At 41.4% G+C, this 25,381-nt stretch overlaps 1 long non-coding RNA gene and 1 other non-coding gene across 2 annotated transcripts in view; one reads left to right on the forward strand and one right to left on the reverse strand.

Annotated features, from left to right (window-relative positions):
- LOC126237239 (uncharacterized) overlaps positions 1–25,381 on the reverse strand; it is a 570,495-nt gene that overhangs the window by 331,520 nt on the left and 213,594 nt on the right. The gene's annotated exons all lie outside the window — the stretch shown is intronic.
- Positions 2,147–2,221, forward strand: Trnat-ugu (transfer RNA threonine (anticodon UGU)). Its single transcript has one exon. It is a non-coding gene; the product is annotated as a tRNA-Thr (tRNA).

The raw sequence follows: 25,381 nt of genomic DNA on the forward strand, positions 1-25,381 counted from the left end.
CGACCCCTCGACTTCACGTAGTCACCATACGCTCAACCAAATTATTTCGGGCCAAACAGTTCTATAAGGCGCTGCTTCCTTCCAGGACCTATTGAACTTTCTAATCAAAGGTGTCCAAAACCATTGACTACAACAGGAAATAAAGAAAACTTTAGTCGGCCCCGCATGCTCAGATCAGTAATTTAGGAGGAACAAAAACAACTATCCCTGGCGTACACAATAGCCACAGATAGGAGAAACCGGCGCGTTGTGGAGTTGGTAAGCTACTACTGCCGACTACTTATCGCGAGAGAATTCGGTATCTCTGTTGATATTTAAATTTCTTTACCAAAGATTGGTGAATAAGTTCGTTTTTTTGTTTTGCATGCTGGTATTCCGATTGCAATGGATTTATTTATCAATTCTCGTTTTGTATTTCTAGTTCACTGTTGTTGTTTCAGTTTTCATATCGTCCTTTGTCATTTGGTGATAGCGGAGGTGTGCACGCTAGAAAATGGGCTGCCAAATGGAGATACCCCGACTTTTCCGACATAGTTTTGTGTGAGTTCAGTGGGGAGTGAACGCAGCGGAGGCAGTCATAAATATTTGCGCCGTGTATGAGATAACGCTACTGGACAGAACACGGCAAGGAAATATTTATCTCATTTTAAGGAGTATACTTTTGACATTAGTGACTCTCAAAGTTAAGGAAGACCTTCGAGGTTTGATGAAGATCGTTTAAAAGCGTTAATCCATAACGATTCAAATCATTGTACTCGAGAACTGGCAGATGTGATGATCTGTGATCGTCTCACTATCGCGCGACATTTTTACACGATTAGGAAGATTCAAAAATCGGCAATACGGGTACCGCATGTTCTACGACATAATCACAAAGTTCAGCGGGCGGCCATAACTGCACCACTGTTAGCTCGTCAACAGTTAGCTCGTGATTTACACCGACCATTCCTACCCTGTATCGTTGCTGCTGACGAGTGATGGTGTCTTTATGCTAACATGAGGAAGAGAGAGAAATGACTGAGCCCGAACAAAGCAGCAACAGCCGGTAGAAAGACCGGCGCGCATGCACAGAAGAGAATGTTATGCATCTGGCACTACGGCGACGGTGTGGTCTATTACGAATTGCTTCCGCGCGGTGTCACCATCACTGCTGACATATATTGCCAACAACTGAGAGCTCTTGCAGACGCATTCCAATAACAACGATCAGGAAGGCTGCATGAAGTGCTACTACTACACGATAAGGCCCACCAGCTTCTGCTAGATTAACTGATGACGCTATACCGGAGTTAGGTTGCGAAGTCATTCCGCACCTACCTTATTCATCCGATCTCAGATTTTTATCTCCTCCATGTCCGAAAGAACAGGCACCATTGATGACCTGCAGCCTTCTACAACGAAATTAAAATTATATTAATACCTTCAGCTACTGACGGGCGTTGATTTATATCAACGGGGAAAGGTGAAAATGTGTGCCCCGACGGGGACTCTAATCCCGGGATGTCCTGCTTACATGGCAGACGCTCTCTCCACCTTTTTATTTCGGTATTGTTCGTTGCGTTTGGTCGGGACGGACGTCACGAGACATCCTTTCAAGTTGATCGTCGATTTCTTTATTCAGTTTTTTTATTAGAGAGGGCTAGCAGCCCTCTGACGGAACACGCTGAGCTACCGTGGCGGCGTCCACCTGAGCCACCGAGGACACAGAGGATAGTGCGACTGCAGGGACTATGGTGTCGCGCGGGATTAGCCGAGCGGTGTAAGGCGCTGCATACATGAACTGTGCGGCTGGTCCCGGCGGAGGTTCGAGTCCTCCCTCGGGCATGTGTGTGTGTGTTTGTCCTTAGGATAATTTAGGTTAAGTAGTGTGTAAGCTTAGGGACTGATGACCTTAGCAGTTAAGTCCCATAAGATTTCACACACATTTTAACGTTTTGAACATGTAAGTATATAGTTCTGGCAATATCGGCCATGACCTCCTTGTTCTGTGCGGATGCACACATATTCCACGAACTCTTACGGGGCTTGTTAACAATGTCTTCCACAATGAGTGTGTGGTGTGGGACACTACGAATGTAGGGTGTGGACATACGAGTTTTGCGGGAGGTGTGCGTGAGATAGTCCCTGCCGTCTCACTATCCTTTGTGCCCTCGGTGGCTCAGCTGGATAGAGCGTCTGCCATGTAAGCAGGAGATCCCGGGTTCGAGTCCCGGTCGGGGCGCACATTTTCACCTGTCCCCGTTGATATACATCAACGCCCGTCAGCAGGTGAAGGTATTAATATAATTGTAATTTCGTTTTTTCCGCTCTCTGTCGAACAACCTTCAAGGAACTTACTTTCGAGATGAAAATGCGCTCCTAGCATGGCTCAATCAGTTTTCACCTCTAAACAACGAGATTTGTACAGTCGCGGAGTCGAAATGTTACCTCAGCGTTAGCAGACTGATGTAAATAATGAAGGATAATATATTACTGATAACTTAAGTCTCTGTTATGTATGTCTGTTGTCTCTATTAAAGTTATGGGAAAATGCTACGAAGTTATGCACCAACCAAACAGTTTAATAAACTGTCTGAGCTACAAATTTATTTTACAATGTAACTAGTTTCGATCAAAGTTTTCGTGTTCGTATCTGTGTGATTGCGTAAAGAACCTGTCGTGCCCATAGAGGAACTACAGATCAAAGTATTCTGAAGAATTTCTGTCTAATGTGTGACGGAGGTGTGCGAGCTTTTTCTGTCTTTTGGGAGTTGGGTTACCGAACTTGGCACTGCAGTGAAGGGGAGTTCCGCTTTGGGCTGCAGGTCCTCCTCCTCCTGCTCGCCCAGCTGATAAACTTTTCGGCGTCCGGGCGCCCCAGAGACGGGCAGAGGTTCTCCCCCGGCCGCCGGCCGCCAGCATCATCGCAAGTTGGCCAGCCCGCCGCCCGCCTGATTGCTCCCCAGCGGTCCCTCCCTGCTGATTGCTGCCGGCGCTCACAACACGCATCGCCCCGCCGCGCCGGCCGCTTGACCTAACGCCAGCCGCCACGGGCAGTTACTCGTGGCGGACACAGCGGGGCTACAGCCACCGACCTAGTACTTCAGTTCAAGTATAAATGGGACTACCATGATTTAGTTCTATTACTGTTCAATAGACAGGTGAAATACCCTCAGACTTCAAGAAGAATATAATAATTCCAATCCCAAAGAAAGCAGGTGTTGACGGACGTGAAAATTACGGAACTATCAGTTTAATAAGTCACAGCTGCAAAATACTAACACGAATTCTTTACAGACGAATGGAAAAACTGATAGAAGCCGTCTTCGGGAAAGATCAGTTTGGATTCCGTAGAAATGTTGGAACACGTGAGTCAATACTGACCTTACGACTAATCTTAGAAGAAAGATTAAGGAAAGGCAAACCTACGTTTCTTGCATTTGTAGACTTAGAGAAAGAGACGATTTATTCATAGGCGATTCCAGTGTCAATCTCATCAGATAGCATGTACGGCATCTCCATTAAAATCGTCATCACGGTGCCGTCAATCCGAGATGTTTGGGTCTTTTTACGATAGTGCTGGTGTATACAACGTATGAGACTGGCGATATATCATCGGACTTTCGCAAGAACATCGTCAACACAACTCAGAACATACCGGGAGTCGCCAAGTGCGATAACTATTTCACGATCAGTGTAACGGTTTACGCGGTCGAGTTATTGACAAGAATAACATAGAGGAGAATGTTAAAGAAAACTGAGGATGTGTCAGATGACGATCAGTTTGGCTTTAGGAACGGTAAAGGCACCAGAGAGGCAATTGTAACGTCGTGGTTGGTCACGAAAGCAAGAGTGAAGGAAAATCAAGACACGTTCATAGGATTTGTCGACTTGGAAAAAACGTACGATAATAGAAAATGGTGCAAGATGTTCAAAATGCTGAGAAAAGCTGTAGGGAAACGATGGGTAATGTAAAACAAGCACAAGAGCCAAGAAGGAATAATAAGAGTGGGAGACCAAGAATGAAGTGCTTGGATTGAAAAGGATGTGAGGGAGGGATGTTGCCTTCCGCCCCTACAGTTTAATGAGTCTAGAGTACAAATTGAGCGTAAATCGAAGGAAGACGAAAGTAACGAGAAGTAGAAGAAATGAGAACAGCGATAAACTTAATCTCAGGGTTGATGGTCATGAAGTAGATGAAGTTTAGGAATTCTGCTACCTAGACAGCAAACTAATACATCAGGAAGGAGCAAGGAGGACATAAAAAGCGGACTAGCACTGGCAACAAGGGCTTTCCTGGCAAAGTGAACTCTACTAGTACCAAATATACAAGAAAGTTTTGAGCATATAGGATTGAAGCACAGCATTGCATGAAAATGGGATTTGGACTGTGGCAAAACCACAACAGAAAATAGAAGCATTTGAGTTGTGGTGCTTCAGAAGAATTTTGAAAATTAGATCGACAGATAAGGTAAATATGAGGAGGTAGTCCCCAGAATAGACGAGAAGGAGAATACGTGGAAAACACAGACAAGAAGAAGTGAGGCGTTGATAGGAGATCTGTTAAGAGATCGGATAATAACTTCCGTGGTAGTAGAGGGAGCTATAGACGGCAAAAACTGTAGAGAAAGACGGAGACTGGGTTACATGGCCCACGAAATAACTGAGGATTTCAGTTGCAAGTGCGTCCCTGACATGGAAAAGTTGACAGAGGAGAGGAATTCTTGGCGAAAAAAGAACAGGTAAAAGAGTCACAAGGATTGCGCGAACAATGATCTTGTGAAATGTAGTTCGCTCTGTTCGTCCAGAGCTCCAGAATACATGGCGGACGCACTTGATGACGTTGCAGAGAAGCGGGTGGGCCTTCCATAAAGTTACGCATTATTGTTTGACGAACAAAATGCAAGGGTATAACTTAAGGAAACGGAAAAAACCCAATGTTTTTAATGAGGAAAAGCCTTCTCTCTAGTACCATGGAAGTTATACCCTTATGTCTTAATGCATGTTCCTTCATACTGCCCTTTTTTCTGATCAGGACTTTCCATATGTTGCTTTCTTCGCTAAACCTCCTCATACCTTGCCAGTACACCTTGTATTCAACATCCTTTTATACCACCACATGTAAAACGCTTAGAGACTCGTGTTTCCAGTTTACCCACAGTCCATGATCCACTGTCATACAATACTGCACTCCAAACACACATTCCTTTACAAAATACTTGGAAATTTCGATGCCAAGTTAAGCTCTACGTTTCGTATTAGTCGACCTTTTGGTTTGGAGTGACGACTTCGTTAGATTCCTGTTTTAGTCTTCCTCAGTCCGTCTGCCTGGTTATTGTGCCTCCAAATAAGGAGAATTCTTTAAAGCCGTCTACTTCGTGATCCCAAATTTTGATGTTAAATTTTTCGCTTACGCGATTTCTCCTATTACGCATCACTTTTATTTTTCTTACGTTTACTCTCAGTTTACGTTCTATATTCACCAGACTGTTCATTCGATTCAGCAGGTCCTGTAACCCCGCTTCAGTTCTCTGAGAATAGAAGTGTCATTAGCAAATCTCATCACTGGCATCTTCTCATCCTAAATTTTAATCTCATTCATGAACCTTTGTTTTATTTTTCCGTGATTGCTTATTCGACGTGATGACTGAACAGTAGGAGCGAAATACTGCAACCCTGTGTTACCTCCTTTTAATCAGAGCACTTCGTTTTTGACCTGCCATTCCTACTGTTCCTTCTTCGTTCTTGTACAAACTGTACATTGCGTGTATTTCTTTATAGGTTACTCTTAAGTTTCGTAGCTTCGTTCACGGTTTTACACTGTTAAACCGTTTTTGTAGGTTGACAAGTGCCCTGAAGGTGTGCTGATATTTTTCAAGTCTTGCTTCCGTTATCAAGCGCAACGTCAGACATCGTGCTTTTACCTTTACGAAAACTAAATTGATCGTCATCTAACACATTCTCGATTCTCTTTGCAGTTATTCTGTTAATTATTCTTGTCAGCATCTTGGATGCGCTACGGTCGCAGGTTCGAATCCTGCCTCGGGCATGGATGTGTGTGATGTCCTTAGGTTAGTTAGGTTTAACTAGTTCTAAGTTCTAGGGGACTAATGACCTCAGAAGTTGAGTCCCATAGTGCTCAGAGCCATTTGAACCATTTGAACCATCTTGGATGCGCAACACATCGGCGTTAGTTTGGTGTCGATTGTGATGAGAACAGCTAATCACTGAACTGTTTGCAGTAATTCGCTTTCTGCCCTACTTTCCTTTCATAACGAATCCTACTGTTGTTGTAATATGTTGTTCTGCTGTTGACAAAAAAAATTCGGTTATTCAATACTGACAGCTGTAGGCGATTTGTGTGTTTCTCACACAAATTTTATACTTCAAATGCCGTTGAATGCTGCTGAATGTTTCTTGTATTTCCTCTAGAGTATTGCTGATTAGAACAGTTAAGTCAGTGGGAGAGGTAAGGGCCAATCCCGTTGTCAGAAGTGAGTGAGGCGGATACGAAGCCTCGTAGTATCATGTGACTCACGTTCTTGTCCGTTGCAAAACTCTTCTGTGCCCACGAATGTCTTTCTCATGTCATTAGCAATTTGAAAGCCTTGTTGTGGAACCTCGATTAATCGCATTTGTTTTTCTGTCACAATGCCAAGTCGCGCTTCACTGCTACGGCTCGTGCTCTACTCTTCATTATCCACTCTGCAGCCCAGCTAGTCCACTGTGTCACCTCCACGTATCAGAAGACAAAGTGCGTCTGGCGGTGGTGAAGTTTTAACTACGTAATTAATTTTATTGTTTGCTTATGGGTACTTGCGTGAAGTTCTGGGAAACATTGAAATCTCCACGCTATATTACCGAACACGCCACTAAAACAGAAGGCTCTTATGCGTGCTCAATGGCGATGTTACCAGCACAGAGCAGCCAAAGCAAAATGCCGTAGCCCATTTCGTGTTAATTAGTGCTCTGTTCCTTATTGTTCCCGCCGCTCTAGCGGCGTGTTATTACGGTACAACTGCGCGTAGACTGCAACATGTGCCAGGAATTCACAAATACACCGGCAAGCTAATAATCAAATCAATTAAGTGAGTTCGTTTTTTGGGAGTGATAGATAAAACATTATGACCGCCCTTCGTTAAACATTTATGGGCTGCGTCTAAATGTGTTCGAGAGCTCCCCTCCTCGGACAAGTATTTGAGATTACAAGTACCCCGTAATAAAGAGTATCTTACAGTAAACGTTCGCATAGTCGCCAGTATGCAAGTGAACCAAATTTTGAAGACTAAACATTAGAATACAGTACATGTATTCGCACTTGAGAATGTAGACAACCGTGAACTGTGTAATGGAATGACGACAATTTATGCCGGACTGGGACTCTAACCCTCGGGCATGGATGTGTGTGATGTCCTTAGGCTAGTTAGATTTAAATAATTCTAAGTTCTAGGGAACTGATGAACTCCGATGTTAAGTCCCACAGTGCTCAGAGCCACTTGAATTTTTTGGATTCTAACCTGGATTTCCGGTGATTCGCTAGCGGTCGCATTACCACATGACCTTCCGACCACGACTCACGGCCAGACACAAACATCTATATATTGTCATCCATGGGTCTACATCCTTTACTCGTAAGTCTGTTACGTGTATTCCCGTACAGTGGAGACATTTCACTTGGAAGTCGCTCTTCGCTCTGTGTCGGCGGATAAATATAGTATTAAAGTACCTGTGTTATTCGGAAATACGATGCAAAGTTCGTTCGGACATGGATGCACGTAAAATTTAGAACTGAAGGCCAAGAACGACCTACTCGGATTAGAAAGAGTGTAAGACAACGATGCAGTATTTCACCAGTGTCCAGTATGTACATCGAAAACACAATGACGGAAATAAAAGACAATCCCAGGAATGGGATTAAAATTCTGGGTGCAAGAACATCAATTATAAAGATTCACCAATGAAATTACTATCTTCAGTGAAAGAGAGGAAAAATTGTAGGACTGTTAAATGAAATGGACAGTCTAAGAACACAGAGTCCTGACCGAGAGATAATTCTAGAAAGACGAAAATAATAAGGAGTAACAGGAATGAGATTAGCGATAAACTTATCAAGATTGGTGACCGCAAATCACACAAAGTCAATGAATTCTGCTACCTTGGACGAAATAACACATTACGGAAGATCCTAGGAGAACATAAAAGGCTGACTAGGACGGGCAGTGAGGGTATTTCTGGGCAAAAGAAGTTCACTTGCTTTAAACATCGGTTTTAATTTGAGGAAGAATTGCCTGATGTTTGCTGGGAGCACACCATTGTACACGGTCCGTCTAAAATAACCGTTTTATTCCTGGTACGGTAACTACGGTGGCGCCTTGAAGTAACAATGAACAGGTGTGGATGCGACCTGTCAGCTGTGAACAGGCGGCATTAATTAGTGGGCGTGCGATTGTAATATGTCAACACTGTTTCAGAAATCGCAATGGAGTAACGAGTTGAACATCTCCGAATCAAGTGTTCAACACATTCTCCACAACGTCTGAAGAAGAGAAGATTGTTTGCCAACTTCGTCGCGCACATCTTGACCGCCTTAAAAAAACACGCATGGGCACCTGCTGCGACTTCGCTGAAATGAAAAATGCGGACAGTTATTTTATGGAAGAAATCATCATGGGTGACAAGAGTTAGCGTTATCAACACGAACCTACTACAGAACGACAAAGTGCAGAAAGGGTCCTGATGGCTCGCCAAGACCGAAGATTGTCCCAATGTGATGCGCGAGTTGAAAAACACATCAAGAAGGACATTTCTAGCAGTTTCACGTAGTTCTATGCGTTGCACCGAAGCAAGGGTCGACAGTAGCATACCTGAAGCATTATAACCACCATTTTAACTTTTTCTGTTCTTTTTATAATCCACTCTCGAAACATTTTAGACTACCGCGGTAATGTAGTGAATCATGTACTACGGAAAAACAAGAGAATCGAAGCGCTTGAGATGTGGCGTTCTGTTAGGCGGACTGATACGAAATTATGAAGTCATCCGTAGAAACAGCGAGGAGATGTACCTACGGAAAACACTGGCAAGAAGAAGGGACAGGATGACATGGTATGTGTCAAGACACCAGCTACTAGACGGAGCTATTGAGTGTAAAAACTGTAGAGGAAAATACTGAAACAGGTCTAACGAACAATTATGGATTCTGAGTGCATGTGCGGCTCTGATATGAATTGGTGGGCACAGGAGAAGAAACCGTTGTGGGTCGCAGCAAACCAGTCAAAATCTTGATGAAAAAAACAATGAAAACTAAATGCAAAGTGATAAGAAAGAAAATGTCATATGTGCTCAAACAACGAACACATGAGAATAGTGAAATATCGAATGTAAGGTTGATGTAGCGAAAAGTTATGTAGGATATTAACGAGTGAAGTGAGGTTCCTTCAGGAGGTTATGATTTCTGTGACAAGGGAGCAATTCGTAAAGTACATCTCCTTACCGGTGTCCTAATAATACACTGACGTAAAAAAAAATCGTAACACCAAAAAATTAGAGAAATTTCGGGAATACGTTTGCATAGGTAACATATTTAAGTTGTAATCTAATGGTTCTAATGGCTCTGAGTACTAGGGTGGGACTTAACTTCTGAGGTCATCAGTCCCCTAGAACTTACAACACTTAAACCTAACTAACCTAAGGACATCACACACATCCATGCCCGAGGCATGATTGGAACCTGTGATCGCAGTGGTCGCGCGGTTCCAGACTGTAGCGCCTAGAACCCCCCGGCATATTTAAATGATTCACATTGCAAGACAACAGGTTAATGTGAACGCGAGATAAACCATTTGCAAATTGGGAAATGCTGTAATATTAATAACCGATATAACCGCCAGAATGTTGATTCAAGAATGCAGACATGCATACATTGTGTTGTACAGATACGGGATGTCAGCTTGTTGGATGGAGTTTCATGTGAGTTGCACATGGTCGGTCAATAAAGGGACGGTTGTTGTCTTTGATGTCAGAAATGTGGTAGACTGGAGACAGACGAGCGGGCCGAGGACACATGTCTACACCGTGTAGAGCTTATTATGTTAAGCAGTGGTATGTGGGCGAGTGTCATTCTGTTGGAAAATACTACGGGAAAGATGTTAATGAATGGCAGCACCACAGGTCGAATCACGAGACGGTTTGGCAGTCAGAGTGCGTGGGATAACCAAGAGTGCTCCTGCTGTCACACGAAAACGCACCCCAGACCATAACTCCACATGTAGGTCCACTGTGTCAAGCATCCAGACAGTTTGGTTGTAGATCCTCAACTGGCTTCCTTCTAACGAACACACGGCCATCATTGGTACCGAGGTAGAGTCAGCTTCCAACAGAAAACACAACTGATCTCCACCCTGCCCTCCAATTAGCTCTCGCTTTAAACCTCCGAAGTCGCAAATGGCCGTGGTTTTGGGTCAGTAGAATGCACGCTCCAGAACGTCTGCCTCTGAACTGTCCTTGAAGTAACCGATTTGTAACAGAAGGTTGTGTCACTGTGGTGCCAGCTGCTGCTCAAGTTGCTGCTCCAGATGCAGTACTATGTGGCAGAGCCATAAGACGAACACGATGGTCTTCACTCTAGGTAATGCCAGGTAGCTGTCCGGAGCCCAGTCTTCTTGCGACGGTACATTTTCGAACCACCACTGCCCGCAGTCAGTTACAGTGGCTACATTCCCGCCTTTCCAGCCCTATTAGAAGACCTCATTCAAACTAAGTACGATGTTGATAATAGCGTCACTGTCGCCATAAAGGCATTCTTGGTTAACACCAACTCACCACGTCCAGTCTCAAAGGTAACTAACGCCCACGACCGATACAGCGTGTATTGAAAACAAACCTTATCTGCATCCACATAGTGGCGCTGCAAGGGCCACTCTTTTGCGACTGGCGCGAAATTTGAATATAAACTATATTTCTGATTTAGAAACACACCCACTGCCTTTGGTTTATGTTGTACGTCTTCTTCTAGGTGTTTTGATTTGTATTCCGTTAGTGTAGTTTTAGTACATCACCAGTGTATCTGTTTCAAAACGCTCCTGCGTAACAAGCCACATCGGGTTCTCAGAAGGGCGCAGACTCACGGTCATCTATTTGCGAAGTGCCGTTGCACACACTTAGTGCATTGCTCCACTCCTTGACTCCCTGTCAACGGCGACATGCATTTCCGCTTACCAAAGAGATCACGCGCCGACGACGCGTGCCTCGCGCAGCTGGCGCTTGCGCGACTGCCAGGAGGACCGCAAATGTATTCTCGGCGCGGTTCACAGCTTTCAGCGGCGCGACGAATGTGACGGATGACACGAGTCACGGGCCAACAGTGGCGACACTCCGTTCACTCGCCTCACTACCTGAGATCTTAACTTCGTATTTGGTCATCGAACCTTGTATCAATATGGGCGGTGAGAACTTATAATTTTATAGCCACCGCATGTCTACGAAAAACAACTACCATTTTGTTGGACTACTACATTGACTGGATGCTGGGAGAGTTCGCAGAAATATCGCATGTTTAACACATTTCTCATACACTACTGGCCATTAAAATTGCTACACCAAGAAGAAATGCAGATGATAAACGAATATTCATTGGACAAATAAACTATACTAGAACTGACATGTGATTACATTTTCACGCAATTTGGGTGCATAGATCCTGAGAAATCAGTACCCAGAAAAACCACCTCTGGCCGTGATAACGGCCTTGATACGCTTGGGCATTGAGTCAAACAGTGCTTGGATGGTGTGAACAGGTACAGCTGCCCATGCAGCTTCAGCACGATACCACAGTTCATCAAGAGTAGTGACTGGCGTATTGTGACGAGCCAGTTGCTCGGTCACCATTGACCAGACGTTTTCAGTTGGTGAGAGATCTGGAGAATGTTATGGCCAGGGCAGCAGTCGAACATTTTCTGTATCCAGAAAGGCCAGTACAGGACCTGCAACATGCGGTCGTGCATTATCCTGCTGTAATGTAGGGTTTCGCAAGGATCGAATGAAAGGTAGAACCACTGGTCGTAATACATCGTGGTGTAACAATTTTAATGGCCAGTAGTGTATGCCATCAGCTTGTAAAGGAGCCTTTCTGGATACAGAAAATGTTCGCCTGCTGCCCTGGCCAACACATTCTCCAGATCAAGAACGTCTGGTCAATGGTGGCCGAGCAACTGGCTCGTCACAATACGCCAGTCACTACTCTCGAGGAACTGTGGTATCGTGTTGAAGCTCGCATGGGCAGCTGTACCTGTACACGCATCCAAGCTCTGACTCAATGAGCAGCTGTATCAAGGCCGTTATTACGGCCAGAGGTGGTTGTTCTGGATACTGATTTCTCAGGATCTATGGACCCAAATCGCGTGAAAATGTAATCACATGTCAGTTCTATTATAATATATTCGTCCAATGAATACCCGTTTATCATCTGCATTTCTTCTTGGTGTAGCAATTTTAATGGCCAGTAGTGTAAAATCTTGCGGCTATTTGCCGCAGGCGCGCCCACCGAAGGGGTAACTACAATGATGCGTCTTTTCTGCGGTGCTCTCGATCCTGTCTTCATATAGGAGGATGACAATACACGAGCGTGTCGAACAACGCAAGTGGCGGAGCTCTTGGAACGAGAGAATATGCATGGCGGGTTAATTAAATTTTTGAAAATAATTTATATTTTTCGTAGCTGTATGTACGATTACGTAGTCTCGTAAACGGTAAGCCCTGACTAGTTTTGTACGCAATCTGACTGCATAGAACAACAACAAAGAATGAAATGGAAATTTTCATTAACACAATTAATTAATTAATTAAGTCCCCAGCAACTATAAAACCTACGAAACCAAATCACAAGTATAACTGTTCTGTGTGTGGAAGTGTGATTCAACGTACGCATCTGGCACGGTTCTTCTTCAATAACACAAGAAATTTTCAATATCATTTATACTGAATTAATTAAAGAAAATAGAAATACCATAATTACTCAAGAAAACCAGAATTACATTCTAATACAAGAACACAAGCCAGATGCTTTGTTGACTGAACCTGTAATGACGCATTATTTAAGACACTGAAATAATGAAAAAAACACGGAATATTTTACCTTCATATATATTGATGAAAAGCACTCTAATCATTACAATATCTCCATTAGAACAACATCAGCTGTCTATCCCATCAAACAACTGCATAAAACATGGAACAACCACGCTCTACTACGACATCTCAGCAAACACTTTTCACCACGACCTCTCGACATGAACAGACTACTGCCACATCTCGACACGAACTGCCAGTGGAGGCGGCGGAACAATACTCTCTAGCGCGATCTCTGGCGCTGTGGCTCAGTGTAGCCCCCTTTCATATGCCCCTCCTCCACAGGCTAGAATTTGATGGTACTTTTGCCAGCATTGGTGGTGAAAATACCACCAAATTCGTCCAAAAAGAAATACAGACAAAAATAAAAGATAATATTAAGACGTAAATATCATATAACTAGATAAAATTTTGGCTTTGCACTGACCTTTCAATAACCTAATGTATAAAATACAGTAAGCAATACAAATTCTTTCATACATGTGACTTTACATAATAGTTTACACAATACACAAAAAATTAGTTTATGCAAATGTTCACAAAAATGCTTTTAATTATTCAAAAAAAAAAAAAAAAAAACAAGTAGTTGATAGTTCCAGCAGTAGCACCCAGCAATGGTAAACAGGTGCAAATACCAACAAGTGACATCATTTTAGTAGAATCAGTTCCATTAGTTGCACCCAGCAATGTTGAACAGGTGCAGATACCAACAAGTGACATTATTTCAATAGAAGCAGTCCATCAGTGGCACCCAGCAATGTTGAGCAGGTGCAGACAGCAACAAGTGACATCATTTCAGTAGAAGCAGTCCATCAGTGGCACCCAGCAATGTTGTCAAGTGCAGACAGCAACAAGCGACATCATTTCAGTAGAAGCAATTCCATCAGGGGCACCCAGCAATGTTGAGCAGGTGCAGACACCAACCAGTGACATCTTTTCAGTAGAAACAGTTCTATTACTGGCACCCAGCAATGTTGAACAGATGTTACAACAACAAGTGACACCATTTCAGTAGAAGCAGTTCCATCAGTGGCACCCAGCAATGTTGAGCAGGTGCAGACACCAACAAGTGACATCATTTCAGTAGAAGCAGTCCATCAGTGGCACCCAGCAATGTTGAACAGGTGCAGACAGCGGTCCATAATATTCACTATCACTAACCACACTGTTCATCAGAGTTTATAAGCAGAAATTAAACATGTCCTAGTGGCACCAATCATGTAGAAAAAGTGCAAGTAACAGTCCATAATATTCACTATCACTAATCAGTAAGTTAATCAAAGTTCATTAGCACAAATTAAACATTTCCAAGTGGCACCCATTATGTTGAACAAGTGCAGGTAACAGTCCATAATATTCACCATCACTACTCAGACAGTTCTTGCATGAACAACAGTTTGAATGCACACACAATTGCTTTAACAAAATTATTATCAATGCTCTTACACTAAACATACAAATCATAATAAACACACAAATGATATCAGGTAATTGTCATATTAACTATTACAGTACACAAATAACAGTAAACCTATAATGTTTATGGGTGTCAGTGCAAGCCACAACAAACAAGTAAAATAATATTTAGGAGATAGGTTGGTACCAATTTGGGATAGGGAAAGGAAAACACACAAAACACACTCACTCATCTTTCATCCACATTAGTGCTACTGTGTAACTGAATAGTGTTAACTGTGTAAATGCAATTCTGTCAAAATTTTATGTTCATCATGTGTATCAAGTAGTAGTGGCAGCAATGTATAACAGTCAATAATAGTTAGTCAACGTCATAGTCATCATGTCAAGACCAATGTTTGCCAAGCCAGATCAAAATGTACGGTTGCTGAACAACTGTCAGTGAGTCAAGATATGCAAATGCTTCCTCTCTCAAAAAAAAGTATGTACTGCTTATCGATTTAACAAAGTGTGTGTAGACAATCTTCCTTCTACTTAAGTGTTGTAGTCTGCCATCTTCATCCACCTTGTTCCATATAGACCAACAAAAAAAAAAATATGCTCCTCACTTACTTTACCTCTTATCCACCAAAACTCCAATAATCATCAGCATCACATAATCTTAATACTTCAATAATACCTCTTACGTCGATACATATAAACCTTATCATCAATAATACCTCTTCATTACGTCGATACATATAAACCTTAGCACTAATATCATGTCACTTCCATAAGAACTCTTTCCTCTAGTCAGTCTCTTCGAACAAGTACAGACAAAATCCTAGTGCAAACTTCAATTCAGCATCCCATACAATCCGAAGACACAGTGTCCACACACAACCTCTGTGTAATACATTTTGGTTACCTTGTCCATCATTAAATAAAATAAATGCATATATGCCTTCTAACAGCCTTTAGTTCGAAGAACTTTCAGTAAGTAAGTACGATTACGAAGTGTGAATAATCGTGATATTTCAGTGTGTACACCACTTCAAGAATTACGGCAGAAGCAAACATGTGGAGTATTTCTTGTGTCAAGTGTCACTTGCTATTTCAATTGCTCACGAAGAATGCAGTGTAATAACTGTCAATGGTCTAAACCTAGTGTTGGTGTGTCATGTCGTTAGCTTCCTTCCTATTAGCATAAATTTATACAGATTCCAAAAAACCTCCAGCTTATGTGACTTCAATGCAGTTTCTTATACCAATGTCGTTCGTAGAATTATAGCAGTTCATTTTGTATCTTAAAATATAAAGCACTGAGCGTAAGCAAAACATGCAATAGCGAGTAAACATACCAGTAGAGAACAGAATGTCAACAAGTGGATGCAGCACAATCCCTACAACGAGGCTCTGCCAAGCAAACAATCTATAATTAATACCATAGTGTGACCTAAACTCTATGTTTGTACACAGTATATCAGCATTTCTATATACCAACTTATAGTTATGACAACAAAACAGAAGTGTGTAAATATGCAATCCATACGCACAGCAGCAAACATATATCTTACGTAATAAACAAGTCATTAGCATCATTCAGCATAAGCAAATAAATGTTCATATGTAATCTTAATAAGCAAACATGAAGGCGCAAGCAGATAAATCACAAAGTATAACTTACATACCTAACCACATCAGCACAATTAATCAGTTGACAATTACAATTTAAATAAATAAGCACAGCAGGCACATAATTAAAAAATATGACATCAGTGAAAAGGCAGTGCAGCCAAGCGATGCATAATATACATACGTAACAACCCTGTTCATTAATCAATAATTGTCAAAATCAGCAAATGTACACAAGCACGTCGCTTCACAAGTAAATTCATAGAACATGAAATTTAGCACAAAGTATGAGTCACGTAATCGCAAGCAGCAAATTACATCTAAAATACGTACCTAAGTGGAATTATGTTACCTGATAAGTAAACTCAATTAATAGTTACCCTTTTTAGTTTATTACTTTTTTCTTCGAAATTACATTCTTCCTGAAAATTTTCTCGATAGCAAGTCCTCTTAACGTCGGACACACACAGAATTTACCTGAAGGTCTTAAATATTTTACACAACCGTATCCTGAAAAATACTGAACGTTAATAACATAATTCATTAAGTCACTATAGCTTTATACTGAATTTATGCGGAGAAATTAGACTGTGTATTTGTTTACGGCTGTCAGTGCATTCACACTGTGCGCTCGATCAGCTGTAGGCGCGTGACGTAGGAGGTGATTGTTTGCGGTCAAGGACTGCCTCGTGCGCCGCGCAGACTTGACTGTTGCTTTGAGTCTGTGCCGCCGCCGGAACACGGCGCGGTATCCTTGTATTCTCCGCATGTTTACGTATAACTGTTGGTTTCTCAAAAGTATGTCATTCCACAAAAATTTTAACGTTTGATATATGATGTATTCCCTTGGAGCGTCGAGATTTAAGAGTTTCTACTTCGACAGTGTTATCATGAATAATTTTGCGAATCCTATATGGACCGTTATAAAGCAGAAAAAATTTGCGACACAAGCCTTTTCCTTTATGAGACAAACGATGAGATTTAATTAACACCTTCTGACCAACTGACAAGATTTTTAAACGACCAGGACGTTTAGCTGATTTCTCTCTTCTAGCAGCCGCAGATGCAATATTTTGCAGAGCCAGGTTCACAACTTCAGAATCCCGTAGTTTCCGTGAAGGCGGAAAAGGAACAATTTCAGAAATGCGATTTGACGGTGCTTTGTTTTTTAATATCAGTATAGGCGGTAAAGAAGTTGAGTCATTAGGCAGTTCGTTCAGAATGTTTTGAAAAATATGAAGATACTGATCCCAAGTTCTGTGATTCTGATGACAATAAAGTCGACACAATTTATTGATGTCCTTCATCCATCTCTCTGAAGCGTTAGATTGAGGGTGAAAAAGTGAAATGAAAATTGGTTTAATCTTACGACGCCGTAGAGTACGAAGCCTAATTTTAGAGCGAAACTGTGATCCATTATCTGATATAACCTTATCAACATGACCAACTTCTTTAAGAAAATGTTTGATGAAAGCATTAGATACTGAACGAGCTGTTGCTTTGCGTAACGGTGTAAAACACACATTTTGATGTCAATTCCACTGCTACGAAAATGTACGCAAAACCATTAGTAGAACGAACCACTGGACCGAACAAATCGACTGCAGCCATGTCCTTTAATTTTGCTGGAATGATAGGAAACAACGGTGCTCTGTGAGAAACAGTTGGCGGCTTAGCCTTTTGACATAATTTGCATTTGGCAAGAACAGATCGAATACGTTTTTCCATATTACTGAAGTAGCAATTTTCTCGCAATTTATGAAAGCATTTTCTGGGACCAAAGTGCGCATAACTGAAATGTGTATACCAAATCAATTTATTGACCCACTCATCAGGAATACAAACTAACCAAACAGAGTTGTCGACCGATTTCCGTTTAAAAAGAATGTCATTGCGAACTAAATAATGCTGTCTAATCGCTACGCTTTCCTTTCTCCTCCACTTCTCCTTAATGTCCTTCCAGATTGGATCCTTATTTTGCTCCTTAGCGATGTCCTGGAGCGAAGACGAAATAAAATTCTCAAACGCAACACCTTGAATGTACATCAGACAATAATGGTTTTCTTTGCAGTACTCTTCAGCACTTTGTTTCAAACCCATAGGTGCACGTGATAAAGCATCAGCAACAATATTTGAAGATCCCTGTATGTAAACAATACTAAAATCAAATTCCTGTAGATACAACGCCCATCGTGACAATCTGCCATGAGTTAATTTTGTCGACTTAAGAAATTCCAGAGCTCGATGATCGGTGTAAACCTTAGTATGTCTGCCAAACAAAAATGTGCGAAATTTTGTGAAAGCCCAAACAACAGCCAAAGCTTCAAGTTCCGTAATCGAATAATTCTTTTCGGATTTAGAGAGAACACGACTTCCAAATGCAATAGTCTTCTGTACTACAACGCCGTTTTCTTCTATCTCTTGAAATAAATGTGCACCTAGGCCTTTGTATGATGAGTCCGTCGCCAAACAAAAGTCTTTAGATAAATCCGGATGTGAAAGAAGTGGAGCAGCAACTAAAGCATCACGAAGTTGTTCAAATTCTGACTGAGCTTCCTCATCCCAACACCAATTAGAATTCTTTCCAGATAGTTCACATAAACGAGGTGTGGCCAAATCATCCAATCTAACAAAGCGTCTAAGAAAATTACAGACACCAGGGAAACTACGAACATCACGTTTTGTGGAAGGAACAGCATAATTACGAATAGCGTCTAGTTTCTCTGGATCAGGAAGAATACCTTCTGTAGAAATAATGTGACCGAGAAATTTCACCTGTGAACGACCAAATTCAGATTTTTCCAAGTTCACCGTAATGCCAACTCTTGCAAAAATACGTAATAATGAATACAAAATTTTGTTATGCTCACTCCAAGAACGTTTAGCAATAAGAATGTCGTCAACATATGAAGTAATATTGTCACGAAGATAAACAGGTAAAATTTCATTTAAGCTACGAATGAGTGCTGCTGAAGATACAGTAAGTCCAAACGGTAATTTCCGAAACTGGTAACAGTTACCAAAGGCTAAAAAGGCAGTGTATTTTCTACAATCAGGGTGGAGTTCTATTTGCCAAAAACTTGCGCGCATATCAATCGTGGACAAAACTTTAATTCCATGGAAATGTTGAAGAAGTTCATCTAAATTTTGTGGACGGTCAGTTTCAGGAATGATGATATTATTTATCTGTCTGGAATCCAGAACCAAACGAATTGACCCATCCTTTTTAAGAACAACGTGTAATGGGCTGGTATAAGGACTGACTGCTGACTCAATAATGCCCTGATCTAACATGTATTGAAGTTCATTCTTAACCTTGTCTCTGTAAGCCAAAGGAATAGCGTACGTTTTCCCCCGAAATGGTGTGTGTTCTTTTACTTTAAATAAATATTGTAAGCCTTGTATAGTTCCTGTGTGATGACTAAACACTGTAGCATGTGAAGTCAAAATGTGGTGCAGCTCTTCTCTTGCAACGTCATCTGGCACTTCAGCTTTCTTAACCTTTTCATTAATTAATTCTTCGCTATTAATTATATCCTCCATCACGTCTCTGTATCTATTGTCATTGTCATGAATAAACACACTGTCGTCATAATGCTCAACGAAAACATGAGAAGTAAGAAACCTTAAACATTTTGTATCTGATTCAGATCTTGCTAAACACTAGAAAAATTTCAAACATTTCGGCATTCCGGCAACAGTCAAATTCACACTTCCTTCTTTAAAGTTCAAAATTGCCTTATGTGTGTTAAGAAACGCCATACCTAATATAATTTGTGTGTTGAGTAATGGAACAATTATAAAATTAGCAGAAAATTCGTATCTTTGACAAATGAAATTTAGGTTGGTCTGTTGTTTAATTTCCACGCTTTTTCCAGAAATCGCTCCTCGAATTGTAGTTTTAGAAATAGGTAACACAGGACAGGCAATAGTTCTTTCACATATACGAAAAACTGATTCACTAATGACGTTCAATGGGCTCCCAGAATCTAAAACTGCAGTGAACTTATTCTTACCCACACATACTTCAATAACAGGATGTAAAAATGCGTCTACATTATTTTCCTTTTCGTCTAGCAAAATGTCTCTCATGTCTTCCAGGCGTACGTAGTGTAAAGTCGTAGTGTCATTACTTTCTGATCCGTCTATATTGCCGCCAGAAGCCGAAGCTGCAAGTCATTGTCGATTGTTTGCGTCACGTCTTTGATTATTCGCGTCATTTCGCGGATCAATTTCTACTATTTGCACTTGTCTCTCTGAAGTTCTGTCACGTGGAGGATGCCTCCTGTCTGTTAGATGCAAATTCTTGGTTGTGTCTGTTATTAAAATTTCTGTTTTCCTGTCTGTCTGCATAACTACTTCTTGTGTAATTTCGACTGTCACTTCTGAAATTACTGTTAGCCCTACTACCCTGGTTATTTCTGTAGTAAGAATTTATATTACTGTATAGATAATTTCTGTCTTGATGATACCGATTACTGTTTCCGTATGATTGATCATTCCGGTACGAATTACCGTTATTATAATTGTCTGTGTAATTTCTGTTAGAACGTCTGTTATTGTCATAAGGCTGGTATCTATTGTCCTGTCTGTTACGTCTGTCATTCTCAAAGTTACCCATATAACGCCCGTTCCGATCACTATCCCTTTTCTCTGAAAATCTATTATAATTACTGTTACTGAAAAAATTACAAGAAGTCCCGTCGTCGTTGTCATACTCAAGTTCTTGTAACAAAGTCTTAAAAGTCTCAATGTCGTCTTTACATCTTCCGGCTAAAGCAATTTGTCTTATGGATTGTGGCAGCTTAGTTAAACAAATGCGAATTAATTCAGTCGGGCTATAAGGGTTGGACAGGAACTGATTCTTTCGAATCATGTCTTCAAAGTATTCTGCCGGTGTGCGGAAATCAGACTGTTTAAAATTACGCTGCATAATCAGACTATGTTTGACTCTGTCTTGTGTGTTTTCGGACCAATATGCCGATAGAAATGCATGATAAAAATCATTCAGGTTATTACAATCTCTAAGGAGTGCGCGCATCCGCGTCGCCGGTTCGTTTTCTAAATATCCACACATAAATTCCAGTTTGTGACTTAGTGGCCAATTTGGTGGGAGTGCATACATAAATTGATCTAACCATGCACATGGATGTATGTCATTCTTAGAATTGCGGAAGATCTTAAATTTCCGAACAGTCAAAAAGTGTTTATAGTCAAAGTTTTCGCCTCGTGGCGACAAAGACCTACCGCGTCTGTCCCAGTTTGAATGTCGATTATTGTCAAGTTCGCGCGCCTGGCGCTCTCTTGTTGCGTCCCGTAAATGAAACAAATTACTTTCTTCAAACCCCTCTGCTACCTGTGATTCTAAATTTCTTTTTCTGTCTTTTCCTACAATTTCACCTTCGATTTGTTTGACTTGCTTTCGTAATGCCTCAACTTCCTTTTTAACGCGTTCATTAAATTTTCCCTGATTTTCAACATGCTTATTTGTTCTGGTACTCTTCGGTTTCTGCAAATGGTAATTGAGCTGTATCATCCGAATCTCTGTCCCCATGTAAACTAAGACTTGTAAATTTATCTGAAATCTCTTCAACTCTTTCCGATAAGTCACCTATTTTTTCTTTCTGTTTACTTACGTCTTCCGTAAGTGTCGCGACTCGGGTTTCAGTATTGACACATTTGGTAGTTAACTGTTCATATTGTTGTGTTAGATTATTTATTCTGTCATTTGGTACGGATTCCTCGATTCTCTCAAATATTTCTTCTTTATCATGTGCACGTTGTAAATTTAACTCTGAAAATTTTTGTACTATCACGCGATCTCTTTCTTCCTGTTCTCTATCTTCTTCCCTTTGTCTAATCTCTACTGCAATTAATCTATTATTGTGAGAATTCAAAATCGGTTGTACTTCTTCTCTAATTTCTTTCTTTAATTCATCTTTCATGTTTTTGAAACATGTCCCTATTCGTGAATCTAACCGTGTTTCCATTGTTTCCATCTCTGTTTTAATTGTTCCTATTTGTGATCCCAACTGTGATCCCAGTGAGTCTAACCGTGTTTCCATTGTTCCCATCCGTGTTTCCATTGTTCCCATTTGTGAGTCTAACCGAGATCCCAAATTTAATATTGCACCCATCAACTGCTCCATATTAAATGGTTCAAAATTCTTTTCGCCTCTAACATTTCCCGCAAAACTAACTTCCTTCTGCATAGCCATAAAGCTATCTGTGTTCGATACTATTCCAGAGTCTTCTGTCGTTAATCTCGGATTCTGTGAATTTTCTGATTGAGAAAAATTTTGAAATGGTTCCGGACTATTTTCCCGACTTATTAAATTGTTTTCCACTTCATTATTCATGATACTGTTTTCCTCTGTTGGTGAGTTCGCCATGTTAACAATTTCGTCATTCTCACTATCCATCATTTTTGCCTTTTTCATCGATCGCGTAATCATTTACAAAACATACAAAACTCGTCACTGTACGAAAATTACACACAATGCCTCCTTATCTACAAACAATACCATTCACACGAAATGTTTCCCTCAAACACGATTAACGAACAATTGAAATAATTGCACTAAATTGTCAAACGCGTATACAAGACAACAAAATTAAATTTTGAAAAAAAATACCATTAGAAGAATGACAATTACCAAATCAACACATGCAAAATAGACTACAATTACTAAACTACAAATTACTACAACAATACTACTGTCTACTATTTTTACAATCAGAAGAATTCCAAGGGACGATCCGAAGCAGCGGTCGCCACGTGCATGGGGGCTTAATTAAATTTTTGAAAATAATTTATATTTTTCGTAGCTGTATGTACGATTACGTAGTCTCGTAAACGGTAAGCCCTGACTAGTTTTGTACGCAATCTGACTGCATAGAACAACAACAAAGAATGAAATGGAAATTTTAACACAATTAATTAATTAAGTCCCCAGCAACTATAAAACCTACGAAACCAAAGCACAACTGTTCTGTGTGGAAGTGTGATTCAACGTACGCATCTGGCACGGTTCCTCTTCAATAACACAAGAAATTTTAAATATCATTTATACTGAATTAATTAAAGAAAATAGAAATACCATAATTACTCAAGAAAACCAGAATTACACTCTAATACAAGAACACAAGCCAGATGCTTTGTTGACTGAACCTGTAATGACGCATTATTTAAGACACTGAAATAATGAGAAAAAAACATGGAATATTTTACCTTCATATATATTGATGAAAAGCACTCTAATCATTACAATATCTCCATTAGAACAACATCAGCTGTCTATCCCATCAAACAACTGCATAAAACATGGAACAAGCACGCTCTACTACGACATCTCAGGAAACACTTTTCACCACGACTTCTCGACAGGAACAGACTACTGCCACATCTCGACACGAACTGCCAGTGGAGGCGGCGGAACAATACTCTCTAGCGCGATCTCTGGCGCTGTGGCTCAGTGTAGCCACCTTTCAAATATTCAACGTATGGACTGGCCAGAAGGTTCCTCCGGTTTAAATCCCATCGAGAACGAATGGTATGTTGCTGGAAGACATGCACAGAGGTGACAAAAGTCATCGGATAGGCACATGCACATGTACAGATGGCGCCAGTATCGCGTACACAAGGCATAAAAGGGCAGTGCGTTGGCTGAGTTGTCATTTGTACTCAGGTGAGTCATGTGCAAAGGTTTCCGACGTGATTATAGCCGCACTGCGGGAATTAACGTGAAATGGTGTTTGGTGCTAGACGCATGGAACACTCCATTTCGGGAAACGTTAGCGAATTCAATATTCCGAGATCTACAGCGTCAAGAGTGTGTCGAGAATATCATGCATTTCCGCCACCACAGTGGTCGATGGCCATCACATAACAGCAGAGAGCAAAGGCGTTTGCGTAGAGATTTCGGTGCTAACAGACAAGCAAAACTGCGTGAAAACCTACAGAAATAGAAGTGAGGCGCTGTCATAACGTATCCGTTATGACAATGGTGCAAAATTTGGTTCAAATGGCTCTGAGCACAATGGGACTTAACATCTGATGTCATCAGTCCCCTAGACTTAGGTTAGTTAGGTTTAAGTACTTCTAAGGTCATCACACATATCCATGCCCGAGGCAGGATTCAAACCTGCGACCGTAGCGGCCGCGCGGTTCCAGACTGAAGCGCCTAGAATCGCTCGGCCGCTGCGGCCGGTGCAAAACTGGGCGTTAATGGACTCGGAAGCAGACGATCGACGAGACTGCTATTGCTAACAGCACAACACCGTCCGCACCACCTCTCCTGTGCTTATGACCATATCGGTCGGACCCTAAACGGCTGGATAACTGTGCACTACGCAAGCTGTTGGTGGCTGCGTAATGAGGAGAGCTGTGTTTACACGGAATAGACTGAGTGTTGTGGTCCAACTGAACCAGTCATTCAATGAAAATAATTATCCTAGGGTACTTCGAGGCCATTTGCAGCTTTCCATAGATATCATGTTCCCAAACAACGATGGAATTTTTAGGGATGACAATGCACCATGTCACCGGGCCACAATTGTTCGAGAAGACTTAAACATTCTGGACAGTTGGAGCGAATGATTTGGCCACCCACATCGCCCGTCCTGAATCCCGTCGACATTCATGGGACCTAATCGAGAGAACAACTCTAGCGCAAAACCCTGCACGATTATAGACGCAGTACGGCTCAGTATTTCTAACGGGGACTTCCAACGAATGGCTCTGGGCACTATGCCACTTAACTTCTGAGGTCATCAGTCGCCTAGAACTTAGAACTACTTAAACCTAACTAACCTAAGGACATCACACACATCCATGCCCGAGGCAGGATTCGAACCTGCCACCGTAGCGGTCGCTCGGTTCCACACTGTAGCGCCTAGAACCGCATTCCACTCCGGCCGGCCACACACACTATTAAGAAACATTTTCCGCCCCTTTTAATGTCCAAGGAACCATCACAAATCGCCGTTACTTTAGTATAATTATTGTCATTTCTTCCCGTACCTTTGGCGTATTGGGGTAGTTATTTCTGTATATGGTCCAAGATTCATCGAGTTATCTTACTTGGCAGTGATACGTTAGGAGAAAGTTACTTTTGTCCTTAAGTTTTGCACACCATTGCATATTTTGTAAAATGATCATTTCCTGCTAGTTGGCAGTTATTTGTAACATATCTCCAAGTCCCGAAGTCATTAGAAATAAGTCGCTTACTAAGTTTTCATGCCTCAA

The sequence above is a fragment of the Schistocerca nitens genome, chromosome 1, assembly GCF_023898315.1.
Source record: "Schistocerca nitens isolate TAMUIC-IGC-003100 chromosome 1, iqSchNite1.1, whole genome shotgun sequence".
In the NCBI taxonomy this organism is placed as follows: domain Eukaryota; kingdom Metazoa; phylum Arthropoda; class Insecta; order Orthoptera; family Acrididae; genus Schistocerca; species Schistocerca nitens.